General features: G+C 41.3%; 1 protein-coding gene and 1 long non-coding RNA gene across 34 annotated transcripts in view; one reads left to right on the top strand and one right to left on the bottom strand.

Annotated features, from left to right (window-relative positions):
• Nucleotides 1–2,047: 2,047 nt before the first annotated feature.
• Nucleotides 2,048–12,256, bottom strand: LOC140911722 (uncharacterized). Of its 3 annotated transcripts, XR_012159107.1 has the most exons (3): nucleotides 11,189–12,256; nucleotides 6,601–6,659; nucleotides 2,048–5,209 (listed from the first exon to the last, which is right to left on the bottom strand). It is a non-coding gene; the product is annotated as an uncharacterized lncRNA (long non-coding RNA). The 3 variants fall into 3 exon arrangements; XR_012159106.1 differs by having other exon boundaries at nucleotides 2,048–6,659; nucleotides 11,381–12,256; XR_012159105.1 differs by having other exon boundaries at nucleotides 2,048–6,659.
• A 129-nt stretch (nucleotides 12,257–12,385) lies between these two features.
• The window catches only part of KDM4C (lysine demethylase 4C), a 440,364-nt gene continuing 431,740 nt past the window's right edge, over nucleotides 12,386–21,009 (top strand). For 7 of the 31 annotated variants that reach the window (XM_073345318.1, XM_073345317.1, XM_073345311.1 and 4 more), the window contains exon 1: nucleotides 12,387–12,524. The gene's annotated coding sequence lies outside the window, so the exon portion shown is untranslated. Of the gene's footprint in view, nucleotides 12,525–21,009 lie in introns of all 31 variants that reach the window. The other 24 variants (XM_073345310.1, XM_073345312.1, XM_073345309.1 and 21 more) reach the window with 7 other exon arrangements.

A 21,009-nucleotide genomic window follows, 5' to 3' on the forward strand; every position in this document is an offset into this window, starting at 1 on the left:
TCAGCACAATTTAGGCCTAAGGTTATATAGTATGTATCACTCACATCAGCATCCAGAGGTTATGGGTTGGAGTGTCCTGTCACTAGAATAGGGGGGGAAAAAGTTTTGGCCCTAAGGAAACTTGCCTGCATGTCAGCACTGCACTTGGCACCCAAAGGTTTACAGTTAGTTACCAAGATCAGCAATAGAGGGTGGAAATATGGATGTAGACACAAAAGTAGATACTGAAAATAGTCACCTTCTCTTATTGACCTCACAACTGAAATTAAATAAAATCTTAAAGTTGGGGCTAGACACCTTTTGAGTATAATATTTACACAGCACACTATCATAATGGCTACATCTCCCCTTCCCATTTCTTGTAATTCAAATTTATAAGATTGCAACTAATATTTATTCCATTACTGATTTTATGCTCTTCCAGCAGACAAACATTACTTTCCCTTGTATGTTCTGAATAAGGTCAAATGTACTAATGATGATAATACTTAAACTTTTCATCCACAAAGAGCTTTGCTACCATTAATTAATCCCCATTATACCCTTATGAATTAAGTATTATTACTGTCTCCCCTTACTGTAATGAATAGTTTTTTGAGAAAATATGAAGGGCTGTTTAAAGGGGGGAATTTTCTTTCTTTGTTTTCTTCACTTGCACCATTCAGGGAAGCTATTTCAGCCTGTAACTGGAGTAACTCCTGTTTCCTGTGTAGCTGCACATGGGGGCTTAAAAAAGAATCAGGAATGAACAATACAGGAAATGGAAAGTTCATGTGCATAATCTTTTTCATGTATTCTTTTTTTCCTGGTCAATTATTACTTCACAGCTTATTGGCATGGAGGTATTGGACTTCTGTAGAGGCTGACCTTCCTTTCTAATACATCCACCTGTGGCAGAGCCAGGATCCATCACATTCTGGGACTTACTCAACTTGAGAAGCCAAGGATAGATAATTTTGTCTGAATTAGGCTCATCAGTGGAAAGTTGCACAATTCACAGAAATGCGTATACAAATTAGAGCTCTGCATATCAAACTGAGACCTCATGATTAGGAAGAAGGGATTTGCAGTTATACAATAAATACATGCATCACAAAATGAGTGCTGTTTGCTGATAGTCCCATCTGTCTTAGGCTATTTTTGTCCCCCCACCATTGCTCAAATAATAGTCAATTGGAAAATATATAGAATTATGTTTTTACAACATAATGCACAGCTCCTAGGTGCTATTCCTCCTTCTACAGGAACTATTTTTAATTTTAAAATTCTAGAAAGGCCAACTTTTAAAGGCATTTATTTTACAGGCCCTGTGTACTATCCCGAACCAGCCATAGTAAGATGCTGTTTGTATTATCCCTAACCAGCCACAGGAAAATGAAGGTGCTGTATGTTTATGGGAGAAGATACTGTAAGGACTTAGTTTAAGTGAGTCTACAGTAATGGAGCCTGATGACATCTAAAAGTGGTAGGCAAAAGTGTGTTCAGAATCTTTTACCAGCAATGGGATAAAGAACATACTGGAGGTGTCACAAAACAGGGCAGATAATGACTACAAGGAGGCCCCTCCATTCATTTGCAGCTTATTTGCCAGTTTGGCTATTTAGTGAACAGTTAACTGCAGCTCTAAATTAAACCTTTGTAGAGGCAATAAGATTACTGGCAGAGCTGGTCTCCCTTGGTTCCCTGCTGTTTTACAGCCTGAGCAGATTAGTCATTTTTAGTATGCAGGAAAATGCTCATTAGCAGTTAGTTGACATGAGAAATGTAAGATGAAGACTGCCACCTAGTGTGCACTGACAAACCCCACAGATTCAATACATAACAAAAGAACATATTGCCCATGGTGAAGAGAGGGGTCAAAATAAGGAGTCAGAAGGCTGGACTTACTATCCTGAGATCTGTGTAATGGACTCAGAGACAGCTCTGTGGCTCCTGCTGCCCTGACCAGAGAGGCAAATATCTATCCAGTCTCCTCACAGACCACAATCACTTTCACAATAAAGCAACTAAGTTGCTAAGTTGGAAAACAATGAGTCCTTGTGGCATCTTAGAAACTAACAAATTTATTTGGGCATAAGCTTTCATGGGCTAGAACCCACTTCATCAGATGCATGGAGTGAAAAATACAGTAAGCAGGTATAAATATACAGCACATGAAAAGATGGGAGTTGCCTTTCCAAGTGAGGGATCAGTGCTAACAAGACCAATTCAATCATGTGGATGTGGTCCATTCGCAACAGTTAAGAAGAAGGTGTGAGTATAAACAGAGGGAAAATTATTTTTTGTAGTGACCCAGCCACTCCCAGTCTTTCAGCAGGCCTAATTTGATGGTGTCAAGTTTGCAAATTAATTCCAGTTCTGCAGTTTCTCGCTGAAGTCAGTTTTTGAAGGTTTTTTTTGTTGAAGAATAGCCACTTTTAAGTCTGTTATTGAGTGTTCAGGGAGATTGAAGTGCTCTCCTACTGGTTTTTGAATGTTACAATTCTTGATGTCTGAATAGTGTCCATTTATTCTTTTGCGTAAACTGTCCATTTTGGCCACTGTACATGGCAGAGGGGCATTGCTGGCACATGATGGCATATATCACATTGGTAGATGTGCAGGTGAACGAGTCCAATGGTGTGGCTGATGTGGTTAGGTCCTATGAATAGATATGGTGTCCCTTGAATAGATATGCGGACAGAGTTGACAATGGGGTTGTGACGGGTTGGGTCACAGAAACCCCTTGGGACTGCCGCCTGATGTGCTGAGACTACTTCTGAGTCCATTTTCCCTTCAGTATCCTGGGACTTCAGTATCCTGTCTTGTTGAGCCAGACATGCTAGCTTGCTGCAAACACAGACCCAGGTCTGAACCACGTCCCCCAAAAGCTGCAGGCTTAACTGAAAACAGCTTGAGAAGTGCTCCTGTCTCTAGCACCCAGACACTCAGTTCCCAATGGGATCCAAACCGCAAATAAATCGGTTTTACTCTGTATAAAGTTTAGACAGGGTAAACTCATAAATTGTCCGCCCTCTTTAACACTGATAGAGAGATATGCACAGCTGTTTGCTCCCCCAGGAATTAATTACTTGCTCTGACTTAATTAATAAGCAAAAAGTGATTTTTATTAAATATAAAAAGTAGGATTTAAGTGGTTCCAAGTAATAACAGCCAGAACAAAGTAAATTACCAAGCAAAATAAAACAAAAATACATGAGTCTAAGTCTAATACAGTAAGAAACTGATTACAGATGAAACCTCACCCTGAGAGATGTTCCAATAAGCTTCTTTCACAGACTAGACTCCTTTCTAGTGTGGGCCCAATCCTTTCCCCAGTACAGTTCTTGTTCCAGCTCAGTGGTAACTAGGGGATTTCTCATGACTGCAGCCCCCTTTGTTCTGTTCCACCCACTTATCTATCAGTTGCACAAGGAGGGAATTCTTTGTCCCTCTCTGGGTTCTCACCCCTCCTTCTTAATGGAAAAGTACCAGGTTAAAGATGGATTTCAGTTTCGGTGACACAATCACGTCACTGTAAGACTTCATTACCCACTTGCCAGCACACAGTATACAGGAAGACTTACAAGTAAACAAAGCCATTTACAACCAATTGTCCTGGTTAATGGGAGCCATCAAGATTTCAAGCCACCATTAATGGCCCACACTTTGCATAATTACAATAGGACCTCAGAGTTATATTTCATATTTCTCGTTTCAGATACAAGAACGATACATTTATACAAATTGGATGACCATGCTCAATAGATTATAAGCTTTTTAATGATACCTTACAAGAGACCTTTTGCATGACGCATATTCCAGTTACATTATATTCACACTCATGACCATATTTTCATATAATCATATAGAGTGTAACATCACAGGCGTTTATTGCAGGGATTGGTTCCTGGGTTAGTGTTTAGTTGAGTGGTGTGTAGTTGCTGGTGAGTATTTGCTTCAGGTTGGGGGGCGGTCTGTAAGCGAGGACTGGGCTGTCTCCCAAGGTCTGTGAGAGTGAGGGATTGACCATCCCTCAGGTTGTAGATCCTTGATGATGCGCTGGAGAGGTTTTAGTTGGGGGCTGTAGGTGATGGTTAGTGGCATTCTGTTTAGGTACCACTGCCATTCTCAAAACCCCCGCTCAGTTGCCATCTAACCCTGTAAGCACCTTAATCCCCATCAGCACCTAAATTTCTGCCATTTAAGTCCAGATGCTAATGAGCTGCTTGAAGCCCTTAGTGAAGCTAAAGCCCTGGTGGGATTCTTTGGCATTCCCCTGCATTTCTCTCTAGTGGGGCCTGAGCCATTCGGTGTATGCTAGAACATGCCTAACCTGCACAAAAGACAACCAGGAGTGAGTAGGTTGGGAATTTTTCAGGGGTGCATGGGTAGAGTGTGTGTATGTCCAACCCAGAATACCTCAATAGCTCAATCATTAGTGCACTCACCTGGGTTGTGGATGACCCAGCTTCAAATTGCTTTGTCTGATTCAGAGCAGAGACTTAGGTGCAAGTCCAATTTAGGCAGAGCAGGGATTCTGGTTCTCCTGCAGCCCTCATGCACTAACCAGTAGGCTATTGGCTATAATGGGGTGGGGTCAGTCTCTCTCTCCCTCCTCTCCTCTCCTCTCCCAACAGCCTAGACACCTAACTCCAGGAGAAGGTTCACACTTGAGAATCCCACACAGAGAGAGATGCCTGCCTCCAGCCTGTCAAGCGCCTAAGGCCCAGATCAATGGGCATTTGGTGCTTAATTACCTTTGAGGATCTAGCCTAAGCCCCACCCCTTTCTTCTGCATTTCACTTCTGGCTAGCTTAGGTGGCTCTGTGCTCAGTTTACTGGCTTTGGAGAATCCATTTCCTAGTGCCCTATCTCTCCCTATACAATTAATGGGGAATCTGGGCATCTAACTCAGGGTACAGAATTACTCTAATCACAGGGTGCCTACAAATTAGGCATTACAACACTAAGTACTCTTGTGACTCTAGCTTTTAGGACCTCTAACATTTTGTTGCCGTAAGCAACCTGCTAGGACTACAGTAAAGATGTTCTTGACTCCACTCCTGTTTTCTTATATTTTAACATATCTTGTATAAAACAAAAAACAAGGAACTTGTAGCAGGTCATGGAAAGGGATTTGGTGTCTGTACAGAAATGCTTAAGGTAGCTGAATGTACTGTTGCACTTTCTCAGGCTGCAATTACAAACTTCTCCCTCTTCCCTACTCCTACAGGAAGAAACAAAAGAATAATTTCAACCCCATCCCTCCACTTGAGCATTCACACATTCATACTCATCATGGTCCTGATTATCTTGTCAGTTGTGTAGGTACAACTGCCAGTGAAGTCACTAGGAGTCACATGGGTAGAACCGACAGAATAATCAGGTCCTATTGTTGCCAACCCATCAGCAACAACAGCCTCTTAATGGCAGTGCTCTTGCGAATGATATTACTGTAGTTTAGTAAATAACTTACCTAAGCAGCTACACATAAGCAAGTGAAAAAACCTACAGGAATGGAATACATTTTACTGATTTTAATAAATAATAGAGATGGACTCAAGCTGCAATTTACAGCTCTAGCATTAAGTAAAGGGTCTTTGAATGCAGAGTTTGACCTATTAACAAACAGAGGCTTTTTGCAAAAGTGAGAGTCAGATCTTGATTTGGATAATTTTAATGCCCTCAAACTTTGGGGTTTCAGAAGAAAGTTTTTGGTTTGGGATCAAGTCTTAATAAACCCCATTTAGATCAAACAGTTATATAAAGAACTCTTGTTAGTAAGACAACAAAAAGGTTCTTGGCGGGTGATTTTTTTCACCCCGCTATGCAGAATGTATATGTTAAAACAGAGTGAAAAGGAGAATAAATACATTTTACCTCCTTATTTTTCTTTTGTAAATTAATCAGGTCATTACCAGTGTATTGGCCATGTCTGTGCCAATCACACACAGTTTTAATTTATATAATCCATTCAGTTTCAATCTATTTTGTGTCCATTGTGATGTAAAATGCTTCTGGCTTTTAGTTTAGATCAATGTATTTTAATAATATTAGAATACATTTTTTTAATAGGAAAAATACATACAAAGAACAAGTGTATCCCTGGCAATATTTAATTTTTATTGAAAATACAGGATCAAAGTTATAACTGGTATGAGCTGGCACCATTCATTACTTCAATGCACAGTTGAATTTGGCCTACAGAGCACAGAGGGCATAAGCACATACCAATGGTGCCATATACTTCTGTTGGCTAAACAATGGCTTTGATCCATATATTTCATTCTCTAGGTTGCTATTTTTGTACTGGGACTTTCGAAATAGATACATTAGTTTTAGATGTGGAGGTTGACATACCTCAAAGAGACAATGTTTTGTGACCGCTTCCTCCCCCCAGGGTTCCTTGAAAAGAACTAATGTAGTAGTTGTACTACAGAAATTACTATTAATGAGAAATCATATTGTGCCATTGATTTATTAGTTAGAGCTGCTCACTGAAAGCAATTAATTCTGCATGGCACAGTATAGTCTCAGCTGGTCAGTGATATTCTCATTAAGCGCTGTTGTTTCTGGGGTGAAGGAGAACATATTTAGTGATGATTTCCAGTTACTGACCTCTTCCTTTGTCGATGTGGCAGCAGAGAGACTGTGAAAGAAGCACCACTCCGAGCATTCTAGAAGACAGAGGTGGATACATCTCAGCTATTGCTTATTCATGTTAAATTTACATAAATGTTTTTTTAATCTTCAGTAATACAAAGAATTTGTTAGCTTGATTAACATACACAAACCCCAACTCACTTCATCGGATGCATACTGTGGAAAATACAGAAAATGTTTTTATACACACAAACCATGAAAAAATGGGTGTTTATCACTACAAAAGGTTTTCTCTCCCCCCACCCCACTCTCCTGCTGGTAATAGCTTATCTAAGGATCACTCTCCTTACAATGTGTATGATAATCAAGCTGGGCCATTTCCAGCACAAATCCAGGGTTTAACAAGAATGTCTGAGGAAGGGGTGAGCGGGGGTGTAGGAAAAAACAAGGGGAAATAGGTTACCTTGCATAAAGACTTCCTACAATCTATCCTGAAGGACAACTCAACACTCTCAAAAAGAAAAGGAGTACTTGTGGCACCTTAGAGACTAACCAATTTATTTGAGCATGAGCTTTCGTGAGCTACAGCTCACTTCATCGGATGCATACTGTGGAAACTGCAGCAGACTTTATATATACACAGAGAATATGAAACAATACCTCCTCCCACCCCACTGTCCTGCTGGTAATAGCTTATCTAAAGTGATCATCAGGTTGGGCCATTTCCAGCACAAATCCAGGTTTTCTCACCCTCCACCCCCCCACACAAATTCACTCTCCTGCTGGTGATAGCCCATCCAAAGTGACAACAGCAGGAGAGTGAATTTGTGTGGGGGGGTGGAGGGTGAGAAAACCTGGATTTGTGCTGGAAATGGCCCAACCTGATGATCACTTTAGATAAGCTATTACCAGCAGGAGAGTGGGGTGGGGGGAGAGAAAACCTTTTGTAGTGATAAACACGCATTTTTTCATGGTTTGTGTGTATAAAAACATCTTCTGTATTTTCCACAGTATGCATCCGATGAAGTGAGCTGTAGCTCACGAAAGCTTATGCTCAACTAAATTGGTTAGTCTCTAAGATGCCACAAGTACTCCTTTTCTTTTTGTGAATACAGACTAACACAGCTGTTACTCTGAAACCTCAACTGTTTTGCATGTACTGTTGCTATGTCACGCATGACCAAGAACCATGCACACTGCGGGGTGGAGGGGAGGGCGAAACAGAGGGTGCAGGAGTAAAAAAGAAAAAAAGAAAAACTTGACGTCTCAGTATAACTACATGCCTATATTTGTGCGTGTAGCTGTTTGCATGCACAAATTGGCAGAGTTGCATGTGAAAATGTCTGTTTGGGTTAATGTCATCTGTACCCAGTAAGTCTGATAAAAACAGCTGAACCAGAACAGTACCCAGATAGGTCTGGCTTTTTAAGTAAAACCCTGCTGGTTACCATTTCAAGCCCATCTCTTGTCTCTTCTTCATGATTAAGGGGTTATATGATAAATGACTATCAGAACACTATTTAAAGGGTGCAAACAGCAACAGAATAGATGATTTGATAGAAGTGATCAAAAAAGATACTGTTAAGAATGATGTCATATTCAGTGAAGTGAAATTTAAGATGTATAGCTAGGGAAAAAAAGCCTGTCTGAATGCTAATGGCTCTTTTTTTTCTTAGATCTGGTGTATTGTTTGCTACCTCAGCACTGCCATCTGGTGTTTTCACATAATACGACAAGGAAATTCAACAGAGTGGAGTACACCGTATGTTAAAAAGACGCCTCTCTTCATGTAAACCATTATATTAGTGAATCTGCTTAGTATAAATTAGGCACCCAAGTATTTACATTACAAGGTCAAGCTTATGATGATGACAGATTAAGCAAATTGGTTTGCTCGTGTTTCTCAATTCATTCAATATAGCTGCACCCACCAGTTAATAGGCAGACTACATATTTTACTGATTTAGACTCCTGGGGAGTGCTTCAAACTGGCAGAAAAACTTATTCCAGGCAAAAGAAAGATATGAGTTATTGTAGCAGATATTCCTAACCTCTAGACAAAGGGCACAGGGATTATTACAGGGCCTGAAAGAGGGAAGGTGGGAACATTGTCACAGAAAGGCTAATTTTATATCCTATTATGCTGGAGCATTTATCTGTTCTGGGTGGCACATGCAGTACTACTGAGCTGAAAACAGAGACCTGTGCTTTCACATCTGTCCAGCAAATCAGGTTTGATGAGCCAGTAATCTCACTAAGACCTTTACATTATACCAGCAAGTTAGAGGTACAGAGCCCGAGATTCCTCAGAAATCTTGGCCTTTCCATAAACCCCATAAGTGAGAGATGATGATCCAATAACCCCAGAGGCCTTGACATCAGACCAACACATTAGAATGCCTAAGCCAGTGAACTCGCATATACACATGCTGAGAGCAACCCAGCAAGCTAGAGGTGCTGAGCCAGTGAGTTCAGAAAGCCTTCTGCCATAGTATCAGCCCACAAGCTAAAAGTACTGATCCAATGACTCAAAGAGACTTGTGCCCTGAAATCAAGATTCATTAATCCAGTATCCTCAAGAAGGCCTGTGCCCTGATGTCAGGTCAGCGAGCTAGAAGTGCTGAGCCAGTGACTTCATAGAAGTCTATACATGGACATCATTAATCATCTCAGCAGGAAAGAAGTCCTGAGTCAGTGAACTCAGTGCCCTTTCTCTTAATAATCAGCCAATCAAGCTAAAAGTGCTCTGCCAGTGACATCACAGAACCATGTCCCTTCACATCACCGTAGTATGCAAGAAGTGCTTATTCAATGACCTCCTAAAGGCCTATGCCTTGACATAAACCCAGAACGCTGAGTCATAGACTCATGAAAAAGCAGGACTAGAGGGCATCTCAACAGGTCATCTAGTCCAGTTCCCTGCACTGAGTCAGTAACTTTCAAAGGTCTTCAGCCTTGCCTTCAGTCCAGCAAGCTATAGTTGTTCAGCCTGTTAACCTCAGAGAGAGCTGTCACTTGATATCAGTCCAGCAATCTAGAGTTGCAGAGCTAGTGATCTCTTTTGCCTTGGCATCACTCTAACAAGCTAGAAATGGTGAGCAGGGGTTAAATTAAGGGAGACATTGTTCCTCTTGTCTCTCTCTGCTCTCTTTCCTCCCAAGGTTGGTGGGTTGAGGGGAGGAGAAAGCTCCTGCCCCCTCCTTCACTGTTGGTGAAATTAGAACACATCAGGAAGGAAAGTCCATTGTGGGAACAGCTGGAGGAGCTAGTGTCCAGCTAAACTGTTTTATGCAAGTGGATCCCTGTTTGCAGGATTGAGGCCTTAATTTATACCAGTACTGTACCACTATCCCTTATTGATCATAAATAATACTTTCCATAACTTCAATCTTATGAGATAGTGTTCCCAGTAATAATGTTTTACAATAGAAGTGAGAACCCAGTCTTTACATGGGCAGAGATAATTTTGTATCTAAAATAAGAGACATCTTCTGCAGTGAGGGATATATCTTAAAGACCACTTCCAACAGGAGGCTTGTCTTTTGCTATCCATCTCTAACAATGCTTCAGTCTCCATTTCCTTACTGAGGAAAAACAAAGTCAAATAGATGAGCTTTACGTTTAGTCCCAAGTCTCAAATAGAGGTTGCACCAAAAGTGCTTCTCATTTGTTAGTAAGGAAACATTTGTCTCAGACAAATGACCAGGCCACACTTGGAGATCATGTGTTCATCACAGTACTTCATCCTTTGTAAGTATAGGCCTGACTTGCTAAGGGACTCAATCTTTTTCCAGGACCCACTTCATCAATTATAGTAATCTGGTACATGACCAGAACTGACTTACAAATTCAGATATTGGTTGGTGAGCCTTCTCAACAGCATGTAGAAAAGTTTTGGAAGAGTCCTACCCTTATCGTCAGGTTATGCTGCAAGACTCACCTCTTTGTCACAGCAGTCTCTAAAGAAGTATAATAGAAAATGACTCACTAGCACACTACAAGGCAGAAGTCTATATCACAAGAAAGATGTAGAGAAGTCCTCACTGCTTTCCATAATCCATGTATAGTGACCAGATAATACAAGGAGATACTACAGAAATGCCAGTTGATGCAGACAATGAATTCAGATAATAGGGCACATCACACAACGAGGAGGAAAAAAGACTAATTACAGCAATGCCTTGAAAATAAAATTACATATTGTAGCAGTGCTTTCGAAGCTAAATCAAGAAGAGTACAGCTAAATTAATAAAACTACACTATATGGCAGGGCTTAATAAGTTGAATAAAAAAAAGTGGCACATACAACATAATAAATTGCTTGCTAGAGATACATCAGAGATGAATTTCTCACTGTAACTGCACTGACCAGGGTGAGAGAAATATGTGGCAGAAAAATCAGTTTCCTTGGTGCACTTTCATTTTACAGGCAAAGAAATGTTGCCTCATTCATACCACCATTTGGACTGTATAGAGTTGTCCTAACGTATCTTGTGGCTTCCTGCCTAGATTTGGCAGTTCCATGGGCCAAACTTCATAGGCATCCTCTACGCAGTGGACAGGCCTATGGTTGTAACCTTATTGTATCAAAGTGGTTGACTACCTGACTTAGGTTTGCCTTAACAAAACCTTTCCAGTTATGTGCGATACACGTTTAAGCCGCATCAGATTAACACGATGTATTTGTTCTAACAGCAGGAAAGTGGAAACTGCCATCTGTTGCTACACCACACAAATTGTCAAGTAGTAGCTTCAGCAATAGATAAACCAGTAGCGTGACTGCGAGTGTGCACACCTGCACGAGTGCATGACGGAGAGCCATACTATTGTGGAAAGCCACAATAGAGAGACGACTTCTGCATTTGGTTTCAACACTCAAATAAAGTCAGTCACCAATTTCAGCCAGGAGCCCTGTCTGGAGAACAAGTACGTGGATCCCAGACGGGTGGGCTCTTTCGCACGAAGACGCAGACAAGAAAAAACAAGGATTCTCACAAAAATAATTGCCCTATTTCTATTTCAACTCTAGCTGTGGACAGCAGCCGCGGCAGGGGGGTTGTCTGGGAGGCCACACCGTGGAATGGGTCGCAGTTGCGAGGGTTTCTCCACAAGCACAAGAGCTTTTTATTTAAGACCCAGGCGCCTCGCCGGTGCAGAAATCCATGTGTGCAGCTCCTTTATCTGCCCTCAGCTACGGGGCTTGGTAAAGTGGGCCCTGCCCACGGCGAGCACCAGCCAGCTCTACCAGGGCTGCTGGCACAGTTTTTATGGGGGGGGGGCGCAGGCTGAGAGCCACTGGACCACTCCATAAACCCTCTATGCAATGGAAACCACTTTAACTCAGGGGGTGCTACAAGACCCCCCCCCCCCCGCATCCCTAATTCCAGCATCTGTGATGAGCTCTACAGGCAGGGCCAGGCTCCTGTTCGAGCTCCCGAGGTGCCCTGGGGGCGGGCGCAGCTGCCTACCCCCACTAGGGGCGCTGCGGCCCCAGGGGCCCGCGCGCGCGGCTTCTATTGGCCGAACAGAGATCCGCTAGCTGCTTCTCCCGCTCATTGCCCAGCAGCAGATCAGGCTCACGTGACCTTCTCCATGCTGTCACAACAGGCAGTTTCAGTTATTGTCCAGGGTCCCTTCATGTCGCTCCTCACCCCGCCCCCGCCAGAAACATGTTCTTACACATGCGCAGTGCTCTTCCCGGAAACACGGTGAAGGGGTCCGGGATCACCTGACACGGCCCTCCATACTAGTGGGCGGGGTTCCCGTGTCACGTGACGTCCCCGGTTCGCCTCCGTTCTCGCCGTGCCTACAGGAGGGTCTGCGCATGCGCAAAACACAGCTGTCATCCGCGCACGGAAGAAGCCTGGAAAGCAAAGCAAAGCAGAGGGGGAGTGCGGCCGCTCCCCCGACCCTGCCGGGCCGTTAACTTCCCCGTCCAGGTACAGCCCGTGGGGCCGGGCCGGAGCGCACAGACCCCCGCTGGGGGCGGAGGCCGGGCCCGGGGGTGCCCCTGAGGGGAGCAGGCAGGGGCGGGAGCCCGCTGCGGGAGCGCGGTGGCGCAGGGAGCGGCGGGGCTGCCTGGGGCGGGGAGGCCGGAGCACGCAGCACTTAGGTGGGGATGCCGCTGCCACCTGCTCGCGGGCGGGGCCGGGAGTACGTGTGGCCAGGGCTGTGTCTGTGGTGAAGCAGGGAGGAGTGGGGACCAGGGCACGGCTTGTGCGTGTGGGGAGGGGCCGGGGGTGGCTTCCTGGGAGCAGCCCTGGCCCCGCGGGAGGGGGGGGTGCGTGTGGGTCCCGGCTCTCTCTGCCATGTTCACTCTCTGCACCCCCAAACCGCCCCGCGGTACGGTGCTGCACTTGCTGAACAGGACGTGGGGGGATCACACAGGAAACCAGCCCGCTTGCCCCAGCTGTCACTGTGGCTGCAGCTGGGCTGGGTGCATCTGCTAGTTCGGCAGATAAATGGAGGGAAGCGAGGGGCAAATGCAGTTCTTGTGGCGCATGTTGAGTTGTTTGGATTTTGTATTCACGAACATGCTATTGTATTTTAAAACCAGTGTTTTCATAACCTAAACGTGAAAAACAAATCAGACTGCATGTGTGACTTGTCAGTGTGTCTCTCACTTCTTGTGTGATTGCACTTCCGAGTTGGATATGAGTGTGTGTGTAGACCTGGATAAGCTACTGTTGGGAAAAATCCCATTTAAAAACACATAGTGAAAGGAATACAGCAGGTGTATCACTTTGGCCCCAATTCTACAATGAGCTCAGCATGGGTTGGCCCCCTCCTGAAGTTGGTGGTGCTACATGTGGACACAGATGTCTGTCCAAATAATATACCTACCTTTTACAGAGTGGTTTTCATTCGTAGATCTCAAAGTGCTTTACAAAGGAAGTAAACGTTGTTATTCCCATTTTACAGATGGGGGAAACTGAGACACAGAGAGCTGAAATGACTTGCCCAAGGTCACCCTGCAGGCCAGTGTCTGAGCCAGGAATAGAATCTGGCTCTCCTGAGTGCTAATTGGTTACTCTATCCACTGGGCCATACTGAATCCCTTACAGCATTGGAACCTTCAGGAAGTGTTTTGGATCCTCTATTATGGGATGTGTTGTGGATTCTATTGCTTTTCATTGTGAAATAGCAATATTTTTATAGAGAAAGATAATTTTAAAAATCAGGCTTGGTAAATGAAACTAGCAGGTGTCAGATAAAAATAATCAATTAGTTTAACAGTGCATAGTATTAGATTAGGAGGTGCTGTTTTGACTTGAATTGTGACACTTTCTGTAAAAAAAAAAAAAAAAGTCATGTAATTTCACAGATTTTTTCATGTATGGATTTGAATACAGTTTTCTGACTGTCCTATTCTCTCCATCATATTCTTTGGATTTTTTTTTCAAATGGTGCATTTTTCTGTTCTTGCAGTTTCTGTAAACTATAGGTGCAGTAGTACAATATATACATTTCTTGTTGTTGATATTTCAGTGAAAGTTAACCAGTACAAGACCACAGTGACACCTATGTGATAGCACTAAGCTAAGTGGTTGACAGGAGATTGTAGTTCAGAGATAGGGTTCCTGTTATCATTGTCAAAAAAAATCATAAGCAAACTTTCAACAGAATGTAGCAAGGGATTTTCTGTGTAATAACTGCAAAAACTAGAAAGAAAATGATTACTATATTCTGAATTAATAATCATTTTAGGCCCCAGTCCTACAGCTTGCTCTGTGTGGGTACATGGATTCACATATGCAGAGCAAATTGCAGGATTGGGACCTTAAATTCTACATTATCAATCTACTTGAAAGTCAGAAAATGAAGGTAAAATGTTCCTCTCCTCATTTGTTGAAGTAATCCTGTTAGGCTCATTTGGATTACTCACATGAGTGAAATGAGTGGGATTTGATCCTAAATCAGTAAAAACATCATTGGTGTCAAGGTCTGGTTCAAATTAACATTTTTTATTTTGAACATTTCTGCTAGTTTGTAATGCATTTGAATGAAGATAACTGATCTTGTTTCTTTATATAAAGAAAAAATTCTTCCTGTTGATTGATTTTTCAATGTTTATATCAATTCAGAGACTGAAGGATCCACCTTCGATGTTCTTAAATAAGTAGTTTTAAATGTGTAATTTCTGTCCCTACTTTTAAAAATTAGTTTCTTCCATTATTGCTGCTATCAGGTAGCTGACATAACTATAATTTGTAAGCTGATATATTTTATGCAAAGCAAAGGGTTTGGTAGTGATAACTTAGTGGCTTGATTTAAAAAAAAAAAAAAGAGAAACAAAATGGCACAGTGACCTTTTTCTTGGATGCATTTTTTACTAAGATATTGAGTATGATGACATACATATTTGTAAAATTGTTTCTCTGTCAATGTGTATACTTTGGTAACCAGTAAATGGTTTTACTGCAATAACACAACCCCCAAGTGTAGACAAAAATGTGATTTGCAAAGTTTATTTTCCTTTGCTTAAAATTGGGGTAAACTGAACCGGTGTGATTCATGGCTACCCTTGTCTCCTCTTGAATTTGTGCTGGGATAGCTATGCCAGGTGCTGGCCACTGGTGACGGAACTGTGGCTAATCCCTGGTAATAAAACCTATGCTACATAACCAGGATCTGCTTTTTTGGGATGTCTCCCAGGAAATGATTTTAGCTTAATAATAAAGAATGGTAATGATTAAGCCATAATCGGGTCAGATTTAGCATACATTGCACTTAATGGGGAAACATTTAGCCAGTATGAAGAGATGCTAAAATATAAAATTCTAAGATTTGGCCTTCTAAACATAGATTGTAGTGTAAATATTAAAAGAAGAAAATGAGGTGTAGTGAGTTAGTTTTTTGTCTTGCGTCTCTGTTTAATACAGTATTTCGTCATTAAGGGTCTGACTTGTTTAACATTTAGACCCTTAATGACAAAATACTGTATTAAACATAAATATACAATTACCACAGTTATACATTCAAATCAGTAAATTACGCAGGCAAATGCTAATTATTATTTTAGATTGTTTAAAATGTGTCCTCTTTCAACTGGGGCAGCTGCTTAATTGTACTGTTTCATGTTTGTTTAAGTTCATCTCAATGATGATAGCGAATAAGAATTGTTCTTGGGACAACCATAACACTTTTTTGAAAACAAAAATGTAAACAGTATAACAGTGAGGAACTTGTTATTGTGTTTTGGTATTTTTATGTTCATTTCATGTCTACAACAAAACAGTAAACAACTGACAGAAAATAACTCTTTAATATACTGTTGCATTTTTAAAAAATGCCCCCCCTTCCCTTCCATAGAATCAGAAATTAGCAAGCTTAAATACTGGATATTCTAGAACAAGAACTTAATTAGTTATTCTTGCATATTTCAGACATGCAATAAAGGGATTTTATAAGCAGTTTGATACTGATGGGTCTAAAGTGCACTATAAAACTGTGCTGCTTTTTTGGAGCAGCAAATTGTTATGGAGCTCTGTAGGTTTCTTAGATGGTATTGCATTTAGAACATAAGAATGGCCATACTGGGTCAGACAAAAGGTCCATCCAGCCCAGTATCCTGTCTACCGACAGTGGCCAATGCCAGGTGCCCCAGGGGGAGTGAACCTAACAGGTAATGATCAAGTGATCTCTCTCCTGCCATCCATCTCCACCCTCTGACAAACAGAGGCTAGGGACACCATTCGTTACCCATCCTGGCTAATAGCCATTAGTGGACTTAACCTCCGTGCATTTATCCAGTTCTCTTTTAAACCCTGTTATAGTCTTAGCCTTCACAATCTCCTCAGGCAAGGAGTTCTACAGGTTGACTGTGCGCTGAGTGAAGAAGAACTTCCTTTTATTTGTTTTAAACCTGCTGCCATTAATTTCATTTGGTGGCCCCTAGTTCTTATGGGAACAAATAAATAACTTTTCCTTATTCGCTTTCTCCAAACCACTCATGATTTTATATACCTCTTAATCTCCTCTTTTCCAAGCTGAAAACTCCTAGTCTCTTTAATCTCTCCTACGGTACCCGTTCCAAACCCCTAATCATTTTAGTTGCCTTTCTCTGAACCTTTTCTAATGCCAGTATGTCTTTTTTTGAGATGAGGAGACCACATCTGTACGGAGTATTCAAGATGTGGGCGTACCGTGGATTTATATAAGGGCAATAAGATATTCTCCATCTTATTCTCTATCCCTTTTTTAATGATTCCTAGCATCCTGTTTGCTTTTTTGACTGCTGCTGCACATTGCGTGGACGTCTTCAGAGAACTATCCATGATGACTCCAAGATCTTTTTCCTAATTAGTTGTAGCTAAATTAGCCCCCACCATATTGTATGTATAGTTGGGGTTATTTTTTCCAATGTGCATTACTTCACATTTATCCACATGAAATTTCATTTGCCATTTTGTTGCCCAATCACTTAGTTTTGTGAGATCTTTTTGAAGTTCTTCACAGTCTGCTTTGGTCTTAACTATCTTGAGCAGTTTAGTATCCTCTGCAAACTTTGTCACCTTGCTGTTTACCCCTTTCTCCAGATCATTTATGAATAAGTAGAATAGGATTGGTCCTAGGACTGACTCCTGGGGAACATCACTAGTTACCGCTCTCCATTCTGAAAATGTACCATTTATTCCTACCCTTTGTTCCCTGTCTTTTAACCAGTTCTCAATCCATGAAAGGATCTTCCCTCTTATCCCATGACAACTTAATTTATATAAGAGCCTTTGGTGAGGGACCTTGTCAAGGTTTTCTGGAAATCTAAGTACACTATGTCCACTGGATCCCCCTTGTCCACGTCTTTTTTGACCCCCTCAAAGAACTCTAATAGATTAGTCAGACATGATCTCCCTTTACAGAAGCCATGTTGACTTTTGCGCAACAATTTTATGTTCTTGTATGTGTCTGACAATTTTATTCTTTACTATTGTTTCAACTAATTTGCCCGGTATTGACATTAGACTGACCAGTCTGTAATTGCCAGGATCGCCTTTAGAGCCCTTTTTAAATATTGGTGTTACATTAGCTATCTTCCAGTCATTGGGTACAGTAGCTGATTTAAAGGACAGGTTACAAACCATAGTTAATAGTTTCACAATTTCACATTTGAGTTTTTTCCGAAGTCTTGGGTGAATGCCATCTGGTCCCAGTGTCTTGTTACTGCTAAGTTTCTCAATTAATTCCAAAACCACTTGTAGTGACACTTCAGTCTGTGACAATTCCTCAGAATTGTCACCTACAAAAGACAGCTCAGGTTTGGGAATCTCCCTAACATCCTCAGTTGTGAAGACTGAAGCAAAGAATTCATTTAGTTTCTCTGTGATGACTTTATCGTCTTTGAGTGCTTCTTTTGTATCTCGATCGTCCAGGGGCCCCTCTGATTGTTTAGCAGGCTTCCTGCTTCTGATGTACTTAAAAAACATTTTGTTATTACCTTTTGAGGTTTTGGCTAGCTGTTCTTCAAACTCCTTTTTCGCTTTTCTTATTACATTTTTACATTTAATTTGGCAGTGTTTATGCTCCTTTCTATTTACCTCACTGGGATTTGACTTTCACTTTTTAAAAGATGCCTTTTTATCTCTCACTGCTTCTTTTACAAGGTTGTTAAGCCACGGTGGCTCTTTTTTAGTTCTTTTACTGTGTTTTTTAATTTGGGGTATACATTTAAGTTGAGCCTCTATTATAGTGTCTTTGAAAAGCATCCATGCAGCTTGCTGGGATTTCACTCTTATCACCGTACCTTTTAACTTCTTTTTTACTAACCTCCTCATTTTTGCATAGTTCCCCTTTCTGAAGTTAAATGCCACAGTGTTGGGCTGTTGAGGTGTTCTCCTCCCCACAGGAATGTTAAATGTTATTATATTATGGTCTCTATTGCCAAGCGGTCCTGTTATAGTTACCTCTTGGACCGGATCCTGCGCTCCATTCAGGACTAAATCGAGAGTTGTCTCTCCCCTTGTGGGTTCCTGTACCAGCTGCTCCAAGAAGCAGTCATATAAAGTATCGAGAAATTTTGTCTCTGTATTTCATCCTGACATGACATGTACCCAGTCAATGTGGGGATATTGAAATCCCCCACTATTATTGAGTTCTTTGTTTTGATAGCCTCTCTAATCTCCCTTAGCTTTTCATTGTCACTATCACTGTCCTGGTCAGGTGGTCAGTAATAGGTCCCTACTGTTATAGCCTTATTTGAGCATGGAATTATTATTCATAGAGATTCTATGGAACATGTGGATTCGTTTAACATTTTTATTTCATTTGAGTCTACATTTTCTTTCACATATAGTGCACTCCCCCCTTCCCCTGCATGACCTGGTCTGTCCTTAGTTTTAGTTGTACCATCATAGATTTATATATTAATCTAGGCCTTATTTCATTGGTTTAAAGATGTGTAATTATAAATGCTAAATAAAATCCTGATGCTGCATACTTAAATGTTTAACTTTATACATGAGTAGCTCCAATGACTTCAGAGGAACTTCTCATGTACTTAAAGATAAAAGCATGGATTAAAAAAAAAAGGAGTACTAGTGGCACCTTAGAGACTAACCAATTTATTTGAGCATGAGCTTTCGTGAGCTACAGCTCACTTCATCAGATGCATACTGTGGAAAATACAGTGAGGAGATTTATATACACACAGAACGTGAGAAAATGGGTGTTTATCATACACATTGTAAGGAGACTGATCACTCCCCCGCACTCCCCCCCGCTCTCCTGCTGGTAATAGCTCATTTTATGTGATCACTCTCCTTACAATGTGTATGACAACACCCATTTTTTCATGTTCTGTGTGTATATAAATCTCCTCACTGTATTTTCCACTGAATGCATCCGATGAAGTGAGCTGTAGCTCATGAAAGCTTATGCTCAAATAAATTGGTTAGTCTCTAAGGTGCCACTAGTACTCCTTTTCTTTTTGCGAATACAGACTAACACGGTTGCTACTCTGAAACCGATCATGGATAAGTTTTTGCAGGAGTTGAGCCTAACTTTTGGGTAAAAATAAAGAAACATTCTCAGGTTAAAATAATATTAAAAGCAAATTTTCCTGTCAGTAATTTAAGATGTTAAAATATGAGAGAGTTTGAATTTTGCATGTATTTGTTCAGGTTAAAACAACTGCATAATGCAAAAAATAGAAAGTGAAAGTAAATTTACTTCTATCTATAGTTCCCATCAGTTTCACTTTCTGGTTCTCAAACATTAGCAGACTGCTACAATTGCAAATCCAAAAACAACTTTTTTTAAAAAAAGAAAAGAGAATGAAATGTAAAAATACAATTAGGAAGGCCAAAAAAGAATTTGAAGAACAGCTAGCCAAAGACTCAAAAAGTAATAGCAATTTTTTTTTTTAAAGTACATCAGAAACAGGAAGAAACTGCCAAACAACCAGTGGGGCCACTGGACGATTGAGATGCTAAAGGAGCACTCACGGACAATAAGGCTGTTGCGGCAAAACTAAATGAATTCTTTGCGTCGGTCTGCACGGTTAAGGATGTGAGGGAGATTCCCAAACTGTTTATTTTTTTTAGGTGACAAATCTGAGGAACTGTCCCAGATTGAGGTGTCATTAGAGGAAGTTTTGGAACAAATTGATAAACTAAACAGTGATAAGTCACCAGGACCAGATGGTATTCACCCAAGAGTTCTGAAGGAACTCAAATGTGAAATTGCAGAGCTACTAACTGTTGTCTGTAACCTATCATTTAAATCAGCTTCTGTACCAAATGACTGGAGGATAGCTAATGTGATGCCAATTTTTAAAAAAGGCTCCAGATAGGATTGCCAATTTTGGTTGGACATATTCCTGGAGACTTAATCACATGACATAATGTTTAATTAATGATAGAGGTCTATAAAATCATGACTGGTGTGGAAAAAGTTAATAAGGAAGTGTTATTTACTCCTTCTCATTACACAAGAACTAGGGGTCACCAAATGAAATTAATGGGCAGCAGATTTAAAACAAACAAAAGGAAGTATTTTTTCATACAATGGACAGTCAACCTGTGGAACTCCTTGCCAGAGGATATTGTGAAGGCCAAGACTATAACAGCGTTCAAAAAAGAACTAGGTAAGTTCATGGAGGATAGATCCATCAATGTCTATTAGCCAGGATGGACAGGGATGGTGTCCCTAGCCTCTGTTCGCAGAAGCTGGGAATGGGCAACAGGGGGATGGATCACTTGATGATTGCCTGTTCTGTTCATTCCCTCTGGGGCACCTGGCATTGGCCACTGTTCGAAGACAGGATACTGAGCTAGATGGATCTTTGGTCTGACCCAGTATGGCCGCTCTTAAGTAAAAAGAAAATAAAAATTTCTGCCAGTAAAAAGTGAAATCCCATCCCCATCGGGCAAAACAGCCATCAACGTCAGTGTGGCTAGGATTTCACCCAAACTTTTTTTTGGAAATTTC

Source organism: Lepidochelys kempii, chromosome 5 (genome assembly GCF_965140265.1).
Source record: "Lepidochelys kempii isolate rLepKem1 chromosome 5, rLepKem1.hap2, whole genome shotgun sequence".
Lineage (NCBI taxonomy): Eukaryota > Metazoa > Chordata > Testudines > Cheloniidae > Lepidochelys > Lepidochelys kempii.